The 21,210-nt window shown below is 41.4% G+C and overlaps 1 protein-coding gene across 2 annotated transcripts in view; it reads right to left on the minus strand.

The window, feature by feature from the left end:
* MAPK6 (mitogen-activated protein kinase 6) overlaps positions 1–13,108 on the minus strand; it is a 39,490-nt gene extending 26,382 nt beyond the window's left edge. Inside the window, exon 1 of one of the 2 annotated variants that reach the window (XM_082735650.1) lies at positions 12,928–13,108. The gene's annotated coding sequence lies outside the window, so the exon portion shown is untranslated. Of the gene's footprint in view, positions 1–12,251; positions 12,468–12,927 lie in introns of those variants that run through there. The other variant, XM_082735651.1, reaches the window with a different exon arrangement.
* Between the last annotated feature and the right edge of the window lie 8,102 nt (positions 13,109–21,210).

Consider the following 21,210-nt stretch of genomic DNA (forward strand, 5'->3'; position numbering starts at 1 on the left):
TCCCAGCGTCCTGGGATCGAGTCCCATATCGGGTTCCTTGCTCTGCAGGGAGCCTGCTTCTCCGTCTGACTCTGCCTTCCACTCTGTCTGCCTGTGCTCGCTCTCGCTCACTCTCTCTGACAAATAAATAAAATCTTTAAAAAAATAAAATAAAAAATAAAAAATAAAAAAAAATAAAAAATAAATAAAAGATTTAAAACTCAGTTGCTTTACTAATACTTTCTGAGCATAGTACCTGGGTGCTTAGTAGGCACTTTATAAACTGTACTAACTGAATTAATGTAAACAGCAGATTTTATTTGATAGTAAAACATTCTGCAGAGAACAAGCTCTAGCCTCAACTTCCTCAGAATCTGCTCACACTTTGACCCACTGGGGGAACATCAGTGATGACTCCTAGATATGGTACTTTCCTTTCCAGGAATTCCCCCCAGGAGCTTCACTGTACGGTAAACACATAGATTTGTCAATATGTGAAGAAAGCAAGGATTTCAAATAACTCAGACTGAAGAAAAAAAAAAAGAAAACTTCAACTTTGTTATAGCTCCTCTTTTATTCTGTTGAGGTAGTAAGAAGGAATTATGCCACTGAAAATAGTGTCTTATATTAGCAGACAAGCAGGATTCTATAAAAAGTCCCATTAGCCCATGTGATACCAAGTAGGTATTGTGAAGATATGTGAGACCTTGACATTATTCTGATTATTCTTCAGTCCATCCTAGCAGGCTCTATGGCATTTAGCACCACAGCTTTCCAGACTGCACACCAAATATAACTGCTGTCATTTTTCAGCTAACCCTAGTGAGGGTATGAAGAAGGCCACAACATGCAAGGCCATCCATATAAAATATTTCTGGACTCTCATCAAAGGGAGAACCACATGCTTTATTGGTGAGTACCCAATTTTTAAAAAATGAATCAGAATAGCATATAACTTTCCTGGAATATCCTTCTTCCTTTGTTTCTCATTTTCTTCAAAGCTGAACAAAGCTTACAAGATTAAAAAAAAAAAAAAAAGTGTAAGTTTCCTATCAGATTCACACTGAAGTTTCATACTACTGAAAAATTCCTCTCTGGTTTTACTATAACCATATTAAAAGGGGGAAAAAATGAGTTAAGGAGATGTAACATCTAGTCCAGGGTCCATGGCTAAAGTAGCTTATAATCAAAGCATTTCTAGGCCTCAGTTCCTCATCAGGAAAATGATGTAGCTAAACTACATGACTTCTATGGCTTCTTCCAGCTCTAAAGTTTTATCATTTTAATGAAAAGTTCAGGATTTCCACTTCTTTTTTTTTTTTTAAAGATTTTATTTGACAGAGAGAAATCACAAGTAGTCAGAGAGGCAGGCAGAGAGAGAGAGGGAAGCAGGCTCCCTGCTGAGCAGAGAGCCCGATGCGGGACTCGATCCCAGGACCCGGAGATCACGACCGGAGCCGAAGGCAGCGGCTTAACCCACTGAGCCACCCAGGCGCCCCAGGATTTCCACTTCTTATTAGAATGCAGAAAAATTACAAAACACCATTACTCACACCATATAACATGATAAGATAGATAAGCTACAATACCCTAGTTTTTGAAAAACCCATCAGGAAAGCTAAAGATGCAAAGAAATCTAAATAAACTAAATTCTAGAAAATATTAAGCCTTTCATAAAAGAGACCATGGCTATTCTCATTGCTGGCAAAGTGGCAAAGCAAGAAAATTTCCACTAACAGAACTGAGAAGAAACCAGCCAAATTTGTAACCAACTTTTAATAGCTGAATGTGGTTGCAATTAACAGAGTAGAATTCAGAGGAGGCCCAGCTATAAGTCCCACCTGCCAATTCCTTCCCACAGGTCATCACAGAGAGCTGAAGTCTGAGGGCAAGGCAGGAAAGCTAGGACAGTATCTCATAAAATATACAGGCCTCCACCACATCCAAGGCAGCTGCTCTGAAGGTGGAGGACAAGTCAAAAAGCACGAGATAAACCCCTCCAATGCATTCTGAGTACAAGGCAGATAGTATCCCTAAGGCAAATAAACAGGGCACAAACATGAAGTAAAGAAAAACTGAGGTGAGGGATGCCTGAGTGGCTCAGGGTTAAGCCTCTGCCTTCGTCTCAGATCATGATTTCAGGGTCCTGAAATCGATCCCTGCATCAGGCTGTCTGCTCAGCGGGGAGCCTGCTTCCCCCTCACTCTCTGCCTGCAGTTCTGCCTACTTGTGATCTCTCTGTGTCTAGAGAAGGAAGGAAGGAAAGAAGGAAGGAAGGAAGGAAGAAAGGAAGGAAAGAAAAGAAAAGAAAAGAAAAGAAAAGAAAAGAAAAGAAAAGAAAAGAAAAGAAAAAGAAAAACAAGAAGAAAAAGAAAAAGAAAAAGAAAAAGAAAACGAAAACCTGAGGTGGTATTGGAGAGCAAAGAAAATATCCAAGCAGTCCAAAGAGCTGCTGGCAGCTAAGCTGAACAGGTTCAGAAAGCTGACAGGATAGAAGTATAAGAAGATCATATAAAAAGTTTTCTAAAACCGAGGTGTCTGGGTAGCACAGTTGGTTAAGTGTCCGACTCTTGGTTTCAGCTCAGGTCATGATCCAGGGCTGTGAGATTGAGCCCCATGTTAGGGTCTCTGCTCATTCCAGAGTCTGCTTGAGATCCTCTCTCCCTCTCCCTCTGCCCCTCCTGCTCTCTCTCTCTCTAAAATAGATAAATCTTTAAAAAAACAAAACAAGGTGGCATGGGTGGCTCCGTCAGTTAAGCATCTACCACTGGCTCAGGTCTTGATCACAGGGTCCTGGGATCGAGTCCTACACATCAGGCTCCTTGCCTAGGGGGGAACCTGCTTATTCCTCTGCCTGGTGCTCCGCCCGCTTGGGCATGTGTGCACTCTCTCTTGACAAAATCTTTTTAAAAAATAAATAAGTAACAAAACAAAACTTAACAATTTTCCAAAACTGACAAAAGATACCAACTCACAGACCAAAGAACTCAAATGAACTACAGGCAGAATAAGTAAAAGAAACCCATACCTAGGTCTATCATAGCCAAACTGTTGAAAATGGTGAGTTGGGGGGGTGGGGAGAGCAACTGTTAAAAGGAACCAGGTGAAAGAGAGTTAACTATATACTAGTAAGTACAACAGGAGGGATACCTGATTTATTACTAGAAACGATGAAAGCCAGAATCTGACAAGAGAACATCATTTTTCAAGTGCCAAAAAGAGAAATATCAACCTAGAATTTTGTACCTAGGGAAATGAAGATGAAATGAAGATCTTCATTCAAAAATGAAGACGAAATAAAGACATTTTCAAAGGGACAAAAGTGAAAAGAATTGGTCTTCCTCACAATGTGGGAAACAAAGGCGGAAGAATTATTAAATTTCCTTACTACCTATAGCCCACTGACAAGTCCTTGAAGCACGCAGAGTGACATTCCTCTAGGGACTCAACTGCCTCCACATTAACACTTTGCCAAGGGCAAAAGGCAATCCTAGTTCGACACCCCCACCCACCAGATCCAGTAAGCCTACTTTAACATATAAAAATTCTTTTGGAAACTTCCTTTATCTCTAAAACCCCCAAGATACATTTTAGCAATCACCTCTCCCCCCACCCCGCAACCCAAGGATATGGCCCCCAATATACATCCGAAGGGTCTCATGACTAAGGTTTTATTAGACAGTAATAAACGATCTTTTCCTAACAATAGGTAGCCCCTTAAAGGTCCTGGAAACCTTGCTTCCAAATTCCTTTGAGACTTACGCTATCCCTAACCCCCTCCCAACTTGAATTATATAACAGGGCACGCTTCATGACCCCAGTGCAGCTCTTTCTGCCCATGGGTCCTTTCCCCGTGCCTTAATAAAATCACCTGTTTGCACCAAAGATGTCTCAAGAATTTCTTGGTCATCAGCTTTGAACCCTAACATCTTTCCTATAGCACTTCAGAGTTTTGCTAAAGAAATGTTAAAAGTTCTTATGCTGAAGGAAAATGACAACAAATGGAACCTGCATAAAGGAACAAGAGCTCCAGAAAGGATAATTAGAAAATATAAAAGGTCTTTAAAAAAAACAAAAACAAAAACAAAAAAAAAACCCAGAAAATTTATCTACATGTTTATTATTTTTTTTTAAGATTTTTATTTATTTATTTGACAGAGATCACAAGCAGGCAGAGAGGCAGGCAGAGAGAGGGGGAAGCAGGCTCCCCGCTGAGCAGAGAGCCCAATGCAGGGCTCCATCCCAGGACCCTGAGATCATGACCCGAGCCGAAGGCAGAGGCTTAACCAACTGAACCACCCAGGCGCCCCTACATGTTTATTATTTTTTTAAAGATTTTATTTATTTGAGAGAGCGCACATGCACACGAGCAGGGGGGAGAGGCAGAGGGAGAAGGAGCAGACTCCCCCAGCTGAACAGGGGCCTGTCACAGGACTCAATCCCAGGACCCTGGGATCATGACCTGAGCCAAAGGCAGATGCTTAACCAACTGAGCCACCCAGGCACCCCCTGTCTACAGGTTGAAATGTCTTTAAGAGACTACTGATTATTTAAAGCAAAATAATAATGTATTACAAGGTTTATAACACATGTAGAAATAAAAAACAACAAGCGCTCAGTGTTGGAAGGGGGTGAACCGAATCATGTTATCATAAGGTTTATAGTATTGGTGAAATAGTTTAGATTATTTTTTAAAAATTATGATAACTACTGAAAGGCTCATGGGTCATCTTTAAACACCTTCCTTTTTGGTCATTATGTTTACTTAATAACATGCCCATCAATGGAGAGTAAAAGGAAGGTTAAAAAGAAAACTAAATAAATCACCAACTGCAAGTAGTTTTTGTGTACTTTCACATCAATCATAATATAAACCAGTATGTTAACAATAAAGTACCATCACAGATTCATGAATAGTTCCAAAGGAAATGGAAATTAACCATGTTAATCAAGGTAAACATACATATTTTAACTGAAATAACTTTGAGGGGCTGTACTTCCCTGCTTTAAAAGTATACACTTTCAAGACAGTAAAAAACTGTATTATGGACTATGGCCCCAAAGTTCAAACTGGAGGACATAAGTAAGTTTGGCACATATCTATCCCACATTATCAACTATTATAAAAGCAATTAATGGGAAAAAAAGGATTTGTTTATATAATAAAGACACTGAACATGAGAACAGCATTTTTAATATCTGAATTTTCAAAGAATATAAAAAACAAAAATAACAAGCTTGATTAAGAATATATTATGCATAAAGCAGTGTACTGGACATATACTCTTATAATAAATCCTAACTAGACTGTATGGGTTTTATGCACTTTACTTCAGAGAATTTAAATAATACATTCAACATTACACATCAATGAAAGAACTATGATTTGAATCTCAGATTCAAAAGCCCAAGATCGGGGCGCCTGGGTGGCTCAGTGGGTTAAGCCGCTGCCTTCGGCTCAGGTCATGATCTCAGAGTCCTGGGATCGAGTCCCGCATCGGGCTCTCTGCTCAGCAGAGAGCCTGCTTCCCTCTCTCTCTCTGCCTGCCTCTCCATCTACTTGTGATTTCTCTCTGTCAAATAAATAAATAAAAAAAAAATCTTTAAAAAAAAATAATAAAAAAAAAAAAAAAAAAAAAAAAAAAAAAAAAGCCCAAGATCTTCTTTCAAATAATGATGAATTTTTTTTTTTACTGACCAGGACACCAAGAGAACTTGGTGATAGATTAGATATGGGGGATAAGGGGAAGAGGATTTAAGAATAACTCCTACATGCCAATTACTGAGATGGGGAAAACTGGGAGAATGATACGGGAAAAAGAATTCTATTTTGGATACGTTAAGCCTATTCATGTAGTGTCTACTTAAATAAATGAGTGGTAACATCAAGCACGCAATTGGATAATGTGTCTGAAGTTCAGACAAGAAGTCTAAATGTAAGTCTGAGAATTATTCACAGGTAGATAGTACTTAATAAATTGAATGAGACCACTTGGGGAAAGAATTTAGAAAGGTGGAGGAGGGCAGGAACTAAACTCTGGGATATGCTAATACATGAGGCAAGAAGATGACAGAAGCCTGTAAAAACTTATGCCAAAGTGTGAAGTAGGAGAAAAACAAGAATAAGTTTCATAAGCTAAGAAAAGCAGGTGAATATGCAGAAAACAATGGTCAACTATATTGAAAGCTGTCACAAGATCCTGTAAGATGGATTTGGTAAATTAAAGTCTTGATTAGAGCAATTTCAAGTGGTGAGATGGATTAACAGAAGTCAATCCGGAACAGGTTGAGGAGCAAAGTGAAGAGAACACACAAAGACAACTCTTGAAAATTTGCTTGAAGGATGATCAGAGAAATGAGAAACTAGACAATAGCTAAAAGAGAAAATGGAATCTGAGAGGGTTTGTAACAGATTTCTATATCCACACTGTTCAATATGGTAGACAATTACGGAATAAATGAAATCTGGTGAGCAGGGCTGAGAAACTAATTTTTTTCTAAATACATTTTTATTTATTTATTTTTATTTATTTGACAGAGACACAACGAGAGAGGGAACACGAGCTGGGGGAGTGGGAAAGGGAGAAGCAGGCTTCCCACTGAGCAGGGAGCCCGACACAGGGCTCGATCCCAGGACCCGAGAACCATGCCCTGAGCCGAAGGCAGATGCTTAACGACTGAGCCAACCAGATGCCCCATACATTTTTACTTAAATAGCCACACATGGGGTGCCTGGGTGGCTCAGTCAGTTTAGCATCCATCTGCCTTAGGCTCAGGTCACGATCCCAGAGTTCCAGGATCAAACCCACAAGGGGTTCCCTGCTTAGCAGGGAGTCTGCTTCTCCCTCTGACCCTTCCTCCTTCCCCCCAACCATGCTCTCTTTCACTCACTCTCAAATAAATAAAATCTTTAAAAAAATAAATAAATAAATAGGGTCGCCTGGGTGGCTCAGTGGATTAAGCCTTTGCCTTCAGCTCAGGGGTCATGATCTCAGGGTCCTGGGATGGAGCCCTGCATCAGGCTCTCTGCTTAGTGGGAAGCCTGTTTTCCCCTCTCTCTCTGCCTGCCTCTCTGCCTATTTGTGACCTCTCTCTCTCTCTTAAATAAATTTTTAAAATCTTACAAAATGAATGAATAAATAAATAAATAGCCACATGTAGCCAGTAGCTACCAGACTGGACAGTATAGTTCAGGGCACATTTGTATACTAATAAAGACAACCCAACAGAACGGGGAAAATGCATGATGCAAGAAAGAGATGAGTCCTTAAGAAGTGAAGGGAAGGAATCCAAAGCAAAAGCGGTAGAATCTACCTACAAGGGATCAACATGAGTGAAGCAAAGCCTGAAGTTAGAGCAACCAGTGGGAACTGATTAAATTTAACATCAGAGTATCACTTAAGCCTGGTTGAAATCTCAAGCAGAAGAATAAATTACAGAAGGCTAGAAAAGCTAAGCAGGAGAGCTTGGGAAGGTAATCTGTATCTACTGAGTATACATTCAGTGCCAGGCATTTTCTGTGACAAATTATTTTGCTACTCAAAACCATAACGTGCCTAGTCAGTCTTACTTTATAAACAAGAGTACAGATGCTCTGAGAAGTAAAGCAACTTCACCGAAATCACATATATAGTAAATGTCAAGATTTAGTCACAGGCCAGTCTGATTTACTTTAGGGTTAGAATCTTACCACTACCTAAGGTGGCAGGTTAAGAACCAATGTTTCCTCACCTAGAAATAACATTAAAAAACGGCAGATAAATCTGGCAGCTAACAAGTACCAATGAGCCTGGAAGTAGTAGGCCAGAGGTAAAAACGGTCCCCTCCATGCTATCTATAAGCTAATTAAGGAACATTTATTTAACAACTATTTTTTAATTTTTTTAAATCTAAGTGAAAATGCCCTTATTAAGACAAACAGGAAAACACATTCTTGCAACTTATCTATTTTACAAAAGTATCAATCAGAAAACTGGCAGTGCTTTATAGTAACTACAAAATCGTATCTGGGCAAAAAAAAATCCTATCTGGACATATTGAAAAAGTAGGCAGTTAGAAACTGACCCTCTCTCCAATTTGTAAATGAAGGAGGAAATTATTAAACTGAGCCTAATCAGTTATTAAATTACAGCTTAGATTACTTTAAATTTAGTGTCAACATAAATCACCCAGATCTGAGCTGTCCAATATGGTAGCCACTAGCTACTTGCAGCTATTTAAAAATAATTAAAATTAAAAATTCAGTTCCTCAGGTGCACTAGCCACCATTGTTAAGTGCTCAACAGTCACTCACATGCGGCTAGTTGGCTACTTCAATGGACAACAAAGAATAGTCTTCCATCATCATAGAAAGTGCTACTGAACAGTGATTAGATCTTCAATTTTTCTTTTGACTTTTTTCAGGAGAGCCAATAAAAGGAATAACTCAGAAGATCTGAGTTTTCCAAATCAGCACTAGCCAGCTGAGCAATGATGTATGTGTATCATTTAATAGTGCTTCTAGAAATGAATGTGCATTTGAATCACCTAAGAATCCTGTGAAAATGTAGATTCTAATTCAGTAGGTCTTGGGATGGGGTCAAGAATTCTGCACTAACATATTTGTAGGTGATGTTAATACTGCTGGTCCAGCAATCACATTTTGTGTACTAAGATTTTAGTTCTCTCTGGGCCTCAGTTTCCTCAGCTGTCAAGTAACTGGAAAAAGACAATGGTCATGAACTCCCTGTAAACACTAACATGTAGTTTGTACAGAATGAAATGCAGAGATTTCGCTTTTTGCAGAGGAAGGTTCTTCCCTGAAATGCCAGGATTCTAACAAACAATATTTGTGCTACCATTATTTTTTTCCATGAAAAGACATTCTAAATTTAAATGAAAAGCAATGGGAAAATGTGATTTGCCATATAAATATTCAATCTCTGTACAACTTTTCAGAAATGGATTTAAAAGGCTGACGTGTATGAAAGACAAACCACTAAGAATCACCAGAGGGGCACACTGTATTTTCTAAATACACAGCTCATGGAAGAAGAAAAACAAAAACAAAACAAAACAAAAAAACAATGCAGGACTCAGCCTGTACTACTGTTACCTTAAAAACATCAGTTCTACATGAAAAGCAACTCCCTGGAAAAAGCCATTAACTACAATAACATTACTGTTGTTTTGTTTTTGTGAAGTTTCAGTCAAGGATCTGAGCAATAAAAAAGTGACCAAAATCCCCAAGCCACCAACAGGCAACAAAGTAATGTTAACAGTCCACAGAACAGGCTGAAAGAGCTGACACAGGGCAGCCAACAATGCCACAAAGAACTACCCTTGGGACAGCCTCCTATTTCAACGGGGGCCCTACAGTCAAACATGGCTCAAACGGGCAATGCAAACAATGAAATGGACAGCAGTGGTGTGGCTCACCATTTCATAAAGCAGTATCTCATAAAAAGGAGACAGCCTGAAATATCCAGTCTGTTAATAAATTCTGAATTATGCATGATAGGTAATTACTTATATTCTTAAAAAAAAACCAAAAAATTGGAGGGCTCCTGAGTGGCTCTAGGTGGTTAAGCATCGGCCTTTGCCTCAGGTCATGATTCCAGGGTCCTGGGATCTATTCCCCTGGCAGGCTCTCTGCCCAGTGGGGAATCTGCTTCTCCCTCTCTCTCCCCCTCAATGCTTCCCCTGCCTCTGTGCTCTTGAATAAATAAATAAAAACTTGAAAAACAACAACAACAACCCTGAAAACACATGTTCAACTTCTAGGTGATAGGATGTTTTAAAAATCTACACTTTTTTATATTTATATTTTTATATTTCCTTTAATAAGAAATATATTTTAAAGTTTAAATTAAACGTCATTAAAATTCTTCTATATAAATCATGTCAGGCACTTCCAAAATCTTTCCAAAGATTTAATTCACTTTAACAATACACTTTACTACTTAGGAAACTCTTCAAATAAATCACTTTGAGAAGATAAACAGTGTATTAAGATAAACAGTGTATTAAGTGTATGTCCTCCTAAGACATGAGTTTTTTCTTCTCACTTTTAAAACAAACTGCTATTCTCACTCTTTTTTTCTTCCCAACCTTAATTTAGGACAACCTGCTAAAAGGTGGCTTTTAAAAATCAGTCAAAATATCTTATTACCAAATTTCAGTGTGGGTCCTAAATTTGGAACTGTACATTCTGCTTATCTTTAAAAAAGACTGATGAGGGTCGCCTGGCTGACTCAGTTGGTGGAACATATGACTCTTCATCTCAGGGTTGTGGGTTCAAGCCCCATGATGTGTGTAGATATTACTTAAAAATAAAAAATTTTTTAAATCTTAAAAAAGATGGAAAAGTGCCTGTAACAATACCTACTTCAAGTTGTCTTTATTAAAACAGAAAATTCATATATATCATAAATACACATAGAAAATCCATACAGATTGGGAGAAAGCACTATTGTATAATTCTGTCTGAATGAAATGTTCATGTTCAGAGCTATATCCGATTAATACTTCTGCACTTTTACGACACTTAAACTAGTTTCTAGATATTATAAAGGTAACTTTTACATTACCAATGAGAACATAAGCCTAATTTCTACTCACACCATAAAATTCTTTTATAAATAATCTGTAAATCTTTCTCAATAAGAGAAAATTGCTAGTATCAAACTTTTAACAACTGACCAGCAATTAATTTCACCTTTTCCTCTCAACAAATGTTATAAAATTCCACCTGTAGGATATCTGATCTCCTTTTAAAATGCAATTTAAGAAACCATTACTCTTAGAGAAACTGTGGTTCTTTTTGAGAGAGAATTATAATGTGGATAGAAACATTTTAGCCCTATCATTTAAAAAAATACAGTGTATAAAAAAAAGGGCCACGTAGCAGTCCGTGGGCAGTATGAGTCATCACCCAACTCAAAACTTGCAGCACTTCTGAGCTTCCTCCTACCAGACCCCATCCCCTTCACCAATGTACCCTGAGTCAGCAAACCTCACTATTTTGTCAGTTATGAATTCTCACGATGTTTAAATGAACTTATGCAAAACACTGCAACACATTTAGTACTAACACTTGTCATAAGAACATGTACTGTTTCTTTTACAAAATTAACCCGTCTTCAAATCAATCTTCTTTAGATTCTTTCTCAATCACAAATAGTCAAACACAACATTGAATCTTCCTTTCCAAGTAACCAAACTCCAAAATATATATAAAGGGTATTTTTATAAACAATTCTGTTTGCCAGTTGTTTTTTTCCTGAACAGTAAAATCTAAATAATAAAACATATCCTGCTCAAATCTGGCATATTTCCTAGATGACTGCAATTACTGAATTTAGAACACCAATAAGCAATTTTACAAGTTTCACCAGGCAATTCTTATTAAGTGATGTAACACATATATGTGAAAGGACTTTACACTCCCTGGCACATAGCAAGCAAACCCTTCATAAACGTGTTTGAACAACTACCCGTTAGCGATCTTAGAGATTCTTCCACCCAATTCAAGATTATTTTTCAAACGTTAAAATCTGACATCTCTAATAATAAACTCTAGAGGTAGTTGCTTTTCAGGGCCAGGCCCTGTTTGGATTGGACCCTACATTCTTCTAGTCAAATTACGGTTTCCAACTCAGTTTCCCAAGGTTGAAGAGAGAGACTATGTCCAAGCAGAACCTTAAAAACTAGCAAGGCTAGAAGCAGCAGCAATCAAAAATTACTCTGGAGAGGTCTGCACTCCATTTTGTCCCCCCGTTAATTTTTTTTTTTTTCCCCTTGACAAATCATCTTCTATCGTTAAAAAAAAAAAAAAAAAAAAAAAAAAAAAGTTAATACTGACTTTTAAGAGCATTTTTAGCATTGAGGAAAAGAACAGGAATTTTGGTGAAATGCAGTAAGGCTTCTAATCCCACCACTTCACTGGACCTTTGCCAATGAGCAAGCTAAAGAGAAAATAAAACAGGAAAGGAATCAAAAAGATCCTGCTTCACAGAGCTCCCACGTAACACCTGAACCAGTGGAGTCCTACGAAGCCGAGGAACAAAAGGCGGCCAAGAGACCTCTACTCCTCCACGCACCTCACCGAGGCAGGCAGAAACGCACCGCCAAGCCAAGAGGCCCTTTTCGGTGACGGACAAAACAAGTTCCCACTGAGGCACTTTCACAGACCAGCGCTCCGCGTCCCGAAGAGCCAGGGAAAGGCTGCAGCAGGGTGGGGGAGCGGGGGAGCAGAGAAATGAGCAATTCCGAGCCGGACAAGTTTTCTGTACCTCGTTTACAGCCAGAACTCAGAACTTGGGCAGAGGACTCCGGGGCTCCGAGACCCGCCGGGCGAGCGGAGCGCGCTACGCAGTTCGCCGAGTCCGCCGGGGACTTTGCCCGGCCGGAGTCAGCTGAGGCCGAGTCACCCGAGTGGGATGGGGGAGGAGACGCGGGAGCATTTCGAGGGCAGCGCGCCAGGAAGGCGAGACTCCGCGCCACCTCACGCTCCCCGGGCCGCCCCTCCCGGCCGCCGCCCCTCGCCCGCCGCCCGCCCGCCGGGGCGGGCTTCGAACCCGCGGAACCGCGCGCGGGCGGCGGCGCCGCAGCCGAACGGCGGGGCCCCGGGGCTGGCGGGCGCGGCCCGGCCGGGAGGCCGGCGAGGGGCGTGCCGGGTGGGAGGGGCGCGCCGGCCGCTCCGCCGGCCCCACGCGGGGACCCCGGCCCGCCGCCCGCCAGCCCGCGCCGGGACGCGCCGGCCAGGCCCGAGCGGGCGGGCCGGCGGGCGGACGGGCGGGCGGGCCGGAGACGGAACAAAAGCGCCTTTGTTGAGCGGCGGCCGCCGGAGGGTCACACACAATGGAGGAGGGAGCCGGCTCCGCTGCCGCCGCCGGGCCCGCCGCGGCGCCCTTCCGCGCCGCCCCGCCAGCGCGCCCCGCACACGTACACACACACACACGCACTCACGGGACTTCTCCGGCTCATCGAGGGAGTGCGGGGCCCGCGGACAGCCCCCAGTGTCGGCTCAGGTCTCCGGCTGTGCTGGCGGCAGCGGCGTCTCCGAGGCTCTCGCTTTGCCGCAGTCGCCGCCATGTAACCCCGACCCGCGAGAGAGGGCGAGGAAGAGGGGGCGGGGTTTTCGCGAGCCACGCCCCCTCGCGTCACAGGCTCACTCCACGGGTTCCCCCGCCCCCGCCCGGCCCCGAGCGCTTGCACGCGCCGGAATTTCCAACGCTGGTGACTGGGCTCGGTGCGCTACGGGGGCGGTGGGAGAGGCACGCGGTCTAGTCAGCCGCTTCCGGGGGGCTGGGACGGGGGCTGGCTGGCAGGTGGACAGATAGGCCCTCCTAGCCCTGCCCTTAGCCGAGCACTACAGCTCAAAGTGACCAAACTCCTTGGAGGGGAGTGGGGGCGGTGGTTTACCGCGCACCTCCGACTGGCAAGCTACTGGGCGATCCGAGAGGAGCTAGCCTCCGTCCATGTGCCTAGGGATGGGCCCGGAACACTATAGGGTGGGCCTGAAGATGGATTGGCTAGAAGGCAACAGCCGAAGTACCAGGCAAGCGCTGTTGGAGGCCCAGTGCTTAGGCGGTCATTAATTCTGCCTGAGAATACAGAGGAAGGAGGAATGCTTCTAAGTGAGGTCGCCACGGTGACCTTTCAGCTGGATCAGAAGGAGCCCAATATAACCGGAGGAAGGGGGGTGGTGGTACTGTGAAAGCAAAAACAGGAAGGAGGAGAGCACCTGGCTTGTTGCTGAGCTGTGCCTAGGCCTGAATCATAGAATTTGGGAAATGTAGATCGGTGCCTTCCTGGGACCACTTGGATGAGACCAAACTTGTTTTATTTACCACGGCTTACTGGGTCCAAGGAGCCTTTCCAGTGTTTATGGGAAATTTATGTAGGTATTTATGAAATTAGAGACGCGGGTCAGCATATTTTTTCAATGACATAATCATTTCTGATGAGAACCAAACGTTTGGCAGTCCCTTATCCATTATTAGATACATCTTCAAGCTTCAAGCTTAAGGCAAATAACCACTTTAAAGATCACGTAGTACCTTGAAGTTAAGTGGTTGGGATGGAACTTGAATTTCTATTTTCTATATTTAAAGCAATGCCTTCTGAGTACCAGGTGTGAAGAGGAGATGGCAAATAGATAAAACTAAGAGAAAGGGAAGGCCTGGTGCAACTGCAGAATTTCTGATTTGTGGTTGCAGCTTCTCTGCAGCAAGAGCTCCTTACCTGTGACCACTAAAGTTCCCTACTGCCCCTGCAATAGGATACTCTCCGACTTTTGAGACACCTTTCCTTCCTCATCCATCAGTGTTTCATCACTGGGGGGGAGGTAGGAGGAAAATAAATAAATACTGTGTGGTTTTTTTTGAGAGCCTGTAATATAGTGTCAGCTCCTGACTTCCCGCAAAGACCAGCAAAAGAAACTGTTGATCAAACAAAGCTAAGTTTATTGCTTACAACAGCAAGTGATACCACTATGTTGATGTCTTAGTAGCCTCTCAAAGAGGAAAGTGTAGAATAGTTAGAAGATTCAGGGCATCTGGTTTAAGACAAGTCTTGCAATGAAAGCACGATTGAGATTGGACTAAATTTGTGATATAATCATTTAAGATGATTACAGGCAGGGGAGAGTTTTGAAGCAAGGCTAGAAGAGCAAACAGTTGTTTGATAAACCCAACAGTAATTGTGTTGAGAAGCAGGCTCTTTATCCTGATGAAGGCTATGTCAGTCAGTAGTCTCTTGTTTAGATAAATAGTGAGGAAGTTCCTGAAACTGCAGTTAAGTTATTTGCAACTTCATCTTCTTGGGCAAGAATTTCTTGGAATTCAAGTCGTGTTTATGCAAACAGTGGAGATGTAAAGTCATGTTACTGCAGTCCGTCTGAGTTCTTAATCCTATCGTGTCTCAGTAAATAGTCTTAATTTTTCACACTGCAGGTTATGATCAAGTAGTAAGTAGTGAAATGATTTTGGTGGATTATGACCAGCATTTTTCTTCTTAAGGAAAGAGAGCAAAAAACTAGAAAGCATTGCCCACAGGGTAAATATGATTTTGTGAAACTTTTGTTTCCATTATGTACTCTATTTCAACAAATCTGAAATATCATAAATTATGACACACCATTACTTTATGTACTATTGTTTGAAAGGAAAAACAACAAAAAGAAATAAAATCTCTTATAAAAATATGATACTCTGCTATATCGTGATTTCAGAAATATTAACATAGAAGTATTTCTTAAACTTGATGAAATAAGATATATATATAAATGTGCCAATTGGATAAACAATGTAAAATGTATTTCTATTTATCACCCATTATTGCTACAAACTATGCTACTGTTAAAAGAGTCTGAAAGCCACTATTGTAGTGGAGTAATGCAGGAGAGGATCAAGTAAATACACCATAAATCAGCATGACACGAGGGCTTCCAGAGCAGAAATGCAAATTACCTGCTCTTATTGGAAGGAACAATTAATGAGATCAGGAAAGATTCAGCTGGAAGAGAAAATATCTGAGCTGGGTGTGATTCCATCAGGAAGGATCAGGAAGATTTCTGAATGAGAGAGCAGAACATACAAAGGCAGGAACTTGGGTGGCTCAGTCAGTTAAGCATCTGATCTTGATCTCCGCTTAGGTCTTGATCTCAGGATCATGAGTTCAAACCCCAAACTCAAGACCCTGAGACCAAGACCCCCACTGGGGTTCACACTAGGTGTGAAGCCAATTTAAAAAAAAAAAAAAAAAAAGTACAAAGGCATGAACGTGCAGGGCACACTTTGGGAATGAAAGAAATCTGACAGGCCCAAGGGAATGAAGACAAGTTAGCACCAGACTGAAAAGGCCTTGATTTTATGCCCAAACTTTTGGATTTATGCTAAAGGAAGTAGAAGACACATTGAGAGGATACAACTAGTATTTTAGACCAATGATTCTGTCATACATGGGAAGGGTAGGTTAGATGAACAAGAAATTGGAGACAGCGAGAGGGTAGGAGAATCCATTGTTTTTTCTGCCCTGCATCCTTAATCTGATAACAATACTCTGATGTCCTCTAAGATCTGCTCTTTCCTGAGTAAGTCAGAATTCTGTCACAGTGATGGAAAACCCAATCCAAACTCTGGTTTAAGCATGAGAAAAAAGAAAGGGAGAGATTGTGTCTTTACTAGGCACAGAAAGGTGATGACAATACAAGTGATATTCTTTTTTTTTTTTTTTAAAGATTTTATTTATTTATTTGACAGGAGAGATCACAAGTAGGCAGAGAGGCAGGCAGAGAGAGAGGAGGAAGCAGGCTCCCTGCTGAGCAGAGAGCCCAATGTGGGACTCGATCCCAGGACCCTGAGATCATGACCTGAGCCGAAGGCAGCGGCTTAACCCACTGAGCCACCCAGGCGCCCCTACAAGTGATATTCTTAGGGCAGAATTAGCTAGTCTTGGTGAATGCTGAGATGAGTGAGGGGTGAGTCTGGAGTCACCCAGGAGCTCCCACTTTACCTGTTTGAGTTTAAATTCCCACATTAGGTTACTTGTTTAATTTTTCCCAATTTGATTATTCTCTTCCTATTAAGATAAACTGCTAATGTCATTATTTGCAAGATGGAGGGGAAAATGATAGATGACAGAATAAGATGGAGGGAAAACCAGATTTTAAAAATACAGACCACTGGGGCACCTGGGTGGTTTAGTGGGTTAAAGCCTCTGCCTTCAACTCAGGTCATGATCCCAGCATCCTGGGATCAAGCCCCACATGAAGCCCCACATCAGGCTCTCTGCTCAGCAGGGAGATTGCTTCCCTTCCTTTCTCTCTGCCTGACTCTGCCTACTTGAGGTCTCTGTCTGTCAAATAAATAAATAAAATCTTACAAAAAAAAAAAAAAAAAAAACAACCAGACCACTAAGCTTGATGCCAGTCCCTGGAAATTTTACAATATAAATCACTGAACACATTGTGTTAGGGAAAATGTAACAGTTAATGGGAGTCATTGATTGTTTTTGAGTAAATCATTACAAAGAAATATCTCTTCCTGGGGCTTGTGGGTAGCTCAGTCGGTTCCATGTCTGACTTTGGCTTGGGTCATGATCTCAGGGCCCTGGGATGGAGCCCTGAGTCAGGCTCCCTGTTGGGCAGGGAGTCTGCTTCTCCTCCCTCTCCCTCTGTTTCTCCCCTTGCTTATGCTCTCTCTGCCTCTTTCAAATAAATAAAATCTTAAAAAAAAAAAAAAAGAAAGAAAGAAAAGAAAAGAGAAATACAACTTCTTTTCTTGATAGGTTTATTATGTCACTGAACAAGTGTTGGGCATTTCAAAAAGTCAAGACACCCTTTGGATGAGATGAAGAGATATGAGTTTATATTACCACAGAGAGAGGTTGATTCAAACAGTGCTGACTAATGGAGTGACACAAATCTTGAGGTTTTGACTTCTCAAAAAAAAAACAGACTTTTTTTCCCCCTTTTGGCTAGTCCTGAGTAATATTTTTGTCAATGTTCTGAGTTAAGATACCAAATTTAAGAATTCAAAGAGATCAGAAATGATAGATGACAGAATAATTATTCAAAATCACGGTTTTTTTTTTCTTAAAGATGACATTAATGTTAATTACAGTAAATATAAAGTTTAGTATCTTCGTTCATATAAATCATTTGAGGGACACCTGGGTGGCTTAGTCAGTTAAGCATCTGCTGTCAGCTCAGGTCATGATCTCAGGATCCTGGGATTGAGCCTTGGCATTGGGCTCCCTGCTGAGTGGGGAGTCTGCTTCACCCTCTCTCTCTACCATCTCCCCCACATCATGCTCTATCTCACTATCTCTCTCAAATAAATAAATAGAAATCTTCAAAAAAAAAATCGTTTGGAAAGGGCCAGGATTTGGGAGGTTCAGCTTGACCTGGTACTGTGAGAGTAAGTTACAGATACTCATGCAGTGTGAGCAACCACCAAAAAACTAACATGATGTAAACTGTGTTAAAGCAAAACAGCATTCAAGTCACAGTGTTGACTGTGTTGTTCAGCTCAGGATTTCTGAACTTATGTGTTCAAATGTAGATATCACATAAAAAGAGCTACCATATGCAAAAAAAAAAAAAAAATTAGGATTCATTTGGAAGAGACATCCAGGAAAAGTATGGAAATCTTGCCCTCTGAAGAAAAGATGAGGGAATTGGGTCTACTTAACCTGCAGAGGAGAGAGTAGATTTATTCCATGCTGCTCTAGAGTTCAGATCTAAACCATCAGGAAGGTAGTTTCCAAGAGGAAGATCTTGGCTTAGCACAAGAAAGGACAGTTTTGAATATTGGAACTGAGCCACAGTGGACAGGACTTCCTGGTGAAATGAGCTCCACATCACTGGAAGCATTCAATCAGAAAACAATGGCCACCTGTCAGGGATGCTGTAAAAGGAATTAATGGGGGGAGGAGGGGCCTGCAGAGAGGTGATAACATCCAAAGTCTTCGCTAACTTAAAGCTTCTATGTGTCTATGTTTATACTCTTAATTTAAAATGATTGCTCTCTTAGATATGGTTTCTAAAGAACACATTGTAATTTGATTTGTAAGTTAAATAACTTTCCACTGAAGAAATTCTTTGCCAGGTACAGTTGACTCTTTGTTCATGGTAGCTTTGTTCTATTAAGTCACCAAGAACGCTGAATCAGTGGCTGCAGAGCCATTGCTCCCAGAGAAAATACAGGGTTAGGTTCCCGCAAGCCTCTGGTCACAATGTTTTTCTCAACCAGTCAATATATAATTTTATGTGTGCTTCTCTTTAAAGATACCCAATTTAATATATATTGTTGTTTTGCTAAGTGATCTAAAGTACTATAACTCATGCTAAGTGAAGATTATCTAACATATTTTCTCTGGAAGGCATATCACACCTTTCTTACACTTAGGGACACTACCCACGACATCAATATTGTGCTTAGAGGTCATTTTAAACAGCTATATCACCAACAAAGAAGAAGAAAAGGCAAAAAACATGGCACTAAATAGACCATGGAAAAGACACTTGTTTATAGCATGAGAGTTGGGGCGCCTGGGTGGCTCAGTGGGTTATAGCATGAGAGTTGAAACAAGAAGGCAGAGTACCGCCTCGTTCAACCTCATTGGGAACAGACACATTGGGTAACAAATTTTTCACCACTCTGTGCATGTTGGTAAATGACAGCAAAAAAATGCTGACTACTGATTTTGCTTTTCTCGTGTTCTTAACGGATTGACATCTGGTTTATAGTTCATACACTTTGGGACATATAAATTAAAATAAATAGTCAAATTTGCAAACAGAATCTGTGAATAATGAGCATTGACTCTAGTTAAGATTTTTGGAAGTTGGGACAGCTGGGTGGCTCGATTAGAGGCCAACTCTTAGTCTCAGCTCAGGTCATGGTGTCGTGGGTCACGGAATCAGGCCCTGCATCGGGCTTCACACTCAGTAGGGAGTCTACTTGAGATTCTCTCCTTCTGCCTCTTCCCCTGTGCCCACGTGAGCACACACATTCTCTCTCTCTCTTTTCCAAAATAAATAAATCTTTATTTATTTATTTATTTATTTAAAAGATTTTATTTATTTATTTGACAGAGAGAGATCACAAGTAGGCAGAGAGGCAGGCAGAGAGAGAGAGAGGAGGAAGCAGGCTCCCTGCTGAGCAGAGAGCCCAATGCGGGGCTCGATCCCGGGACCCCAAGATCATGACCCGAGCCGAAGGCAGCGGCTTAACCCACTGAGCCACCCAGGTGCCCCCAAAATAAATAAATCTTTAAAAAAAAATTATGAAGGAGAGATACCTGGGTTACTCAGTGGGTTAAGCATCCAACTCTTGGTTTCTGCTCAGGTCATGATCTCATGGGTCATGAGATCAAGCCCCCCATCTGGCTTCATGCTCAGCAGGCGGTATGCTTAAAGATTCTCTTCCTCTGCCCCTCCCCCACCTGCATGGGCGTGCACAGTCTCTCTCTTAAAGAAATAAATATAAATTTAAAAAAAATATGAAGAGGATGTTTCCAGTCAAAATCGATTGAAGCTGTATATAAATTTCATTAAGAGGCAGATCAGTGGAATGCTTTTTTGCCGTGGGAGATGCCTATAAATGAAAATCAGAGATCCCGCATTTCACTTGATAGAACAACAAAGAGCTTTCCCCTCAGGAGAATGGTAATAGTGTCATTTATCAAGTTCTCACCAAGTAGCCTGTTTCAGGTAAACACTTTATAAACATGATATCATTCTCTTAGGCTATGATAAATGGGATTTTGTAGAAAAGCTGCAGTATGCTACTTAAATTTTTTAGACAGAGCCAGGCTTTCTGTGTAATAATAAGATTGCTTTATGAAACAAAAATCTGTGCACTTCTTGAATAATGGTGATGTAACTAAATACTTAAATGTACTGGGAAATACCTATTGGAGTAATTTTGAGAACAACCCAGACTTCTGCCACATGACCACGATAAAATAAAAGGAAAGAATGGACATGATGTCCTTCAGCCGATCCACGGGGAGTGATAAATATTTTGAACTGTGGGGACAAAGCAGCTTTCATTATACAAGGTCATTCCCTTCCCTTTTACACTCCGAAATAGATAAGCTATCTGTCACTTGGGGAAGAACGGAATCACTATCTATAACTCTAAGTAAACTTGTGGAAGGTTTGTTTACATTGATCATTCTGAGTACTCAAGTTATCAACTAGTTTATAGTATGCTTTAGTAGTTATGCCTTCCACAATCCTCACCTCCTATTTGACAAATATTTTGCCACTTGGTCGTTGTTATTACTAAAGTACACTTCCCTGAAAATGTCAGCATCCCTAGAGGTCAGTACCCGCCTCTGGGGGCTTAATTGAAGCCATCACAGTGTCTAACAATACCCTAGGTGTGGTGTCCTGAAAGGAAAATGCCCACGCCCTCAAGAGGCCTAAGATCCATCTGCCCACCCTGGGGTAGCTCTATCTTTGTGAATGCCCCCACCTAGGATGCCACAGGCCTCTTCCCCCTCCCCCACCTTCCCATACCTAGGGCATTATACAGAACCCCACATTCAGAAAGACCCCACCCTTGGTTCAATACCCTATTGCTGCCACCTTGAAATTCCTAACAAATTTATCTTTGAACTCAGGTTCCGTAGTGCAGTTGATAAGACAATGGGGTACACACGTGAGCAAGAGAAGACACAATGTGCACGGGCACCATTCCTTGCTGCCCCATTCACACATAGCATTCTTGGGGCCCC

The sequence above is a fragment of the Mustela nivalis genome (assembly GCF_964662115.1).
Source record: "Mustela nivalis genome assembly, chromosome: 6".
In the NCBI taxonomy this organism is placed as follows: Eukaryota; Metazoa; Chordata; class Mammalia; order Carnivora; family Mustelidae; genus Mustela; species Mustela nivalis.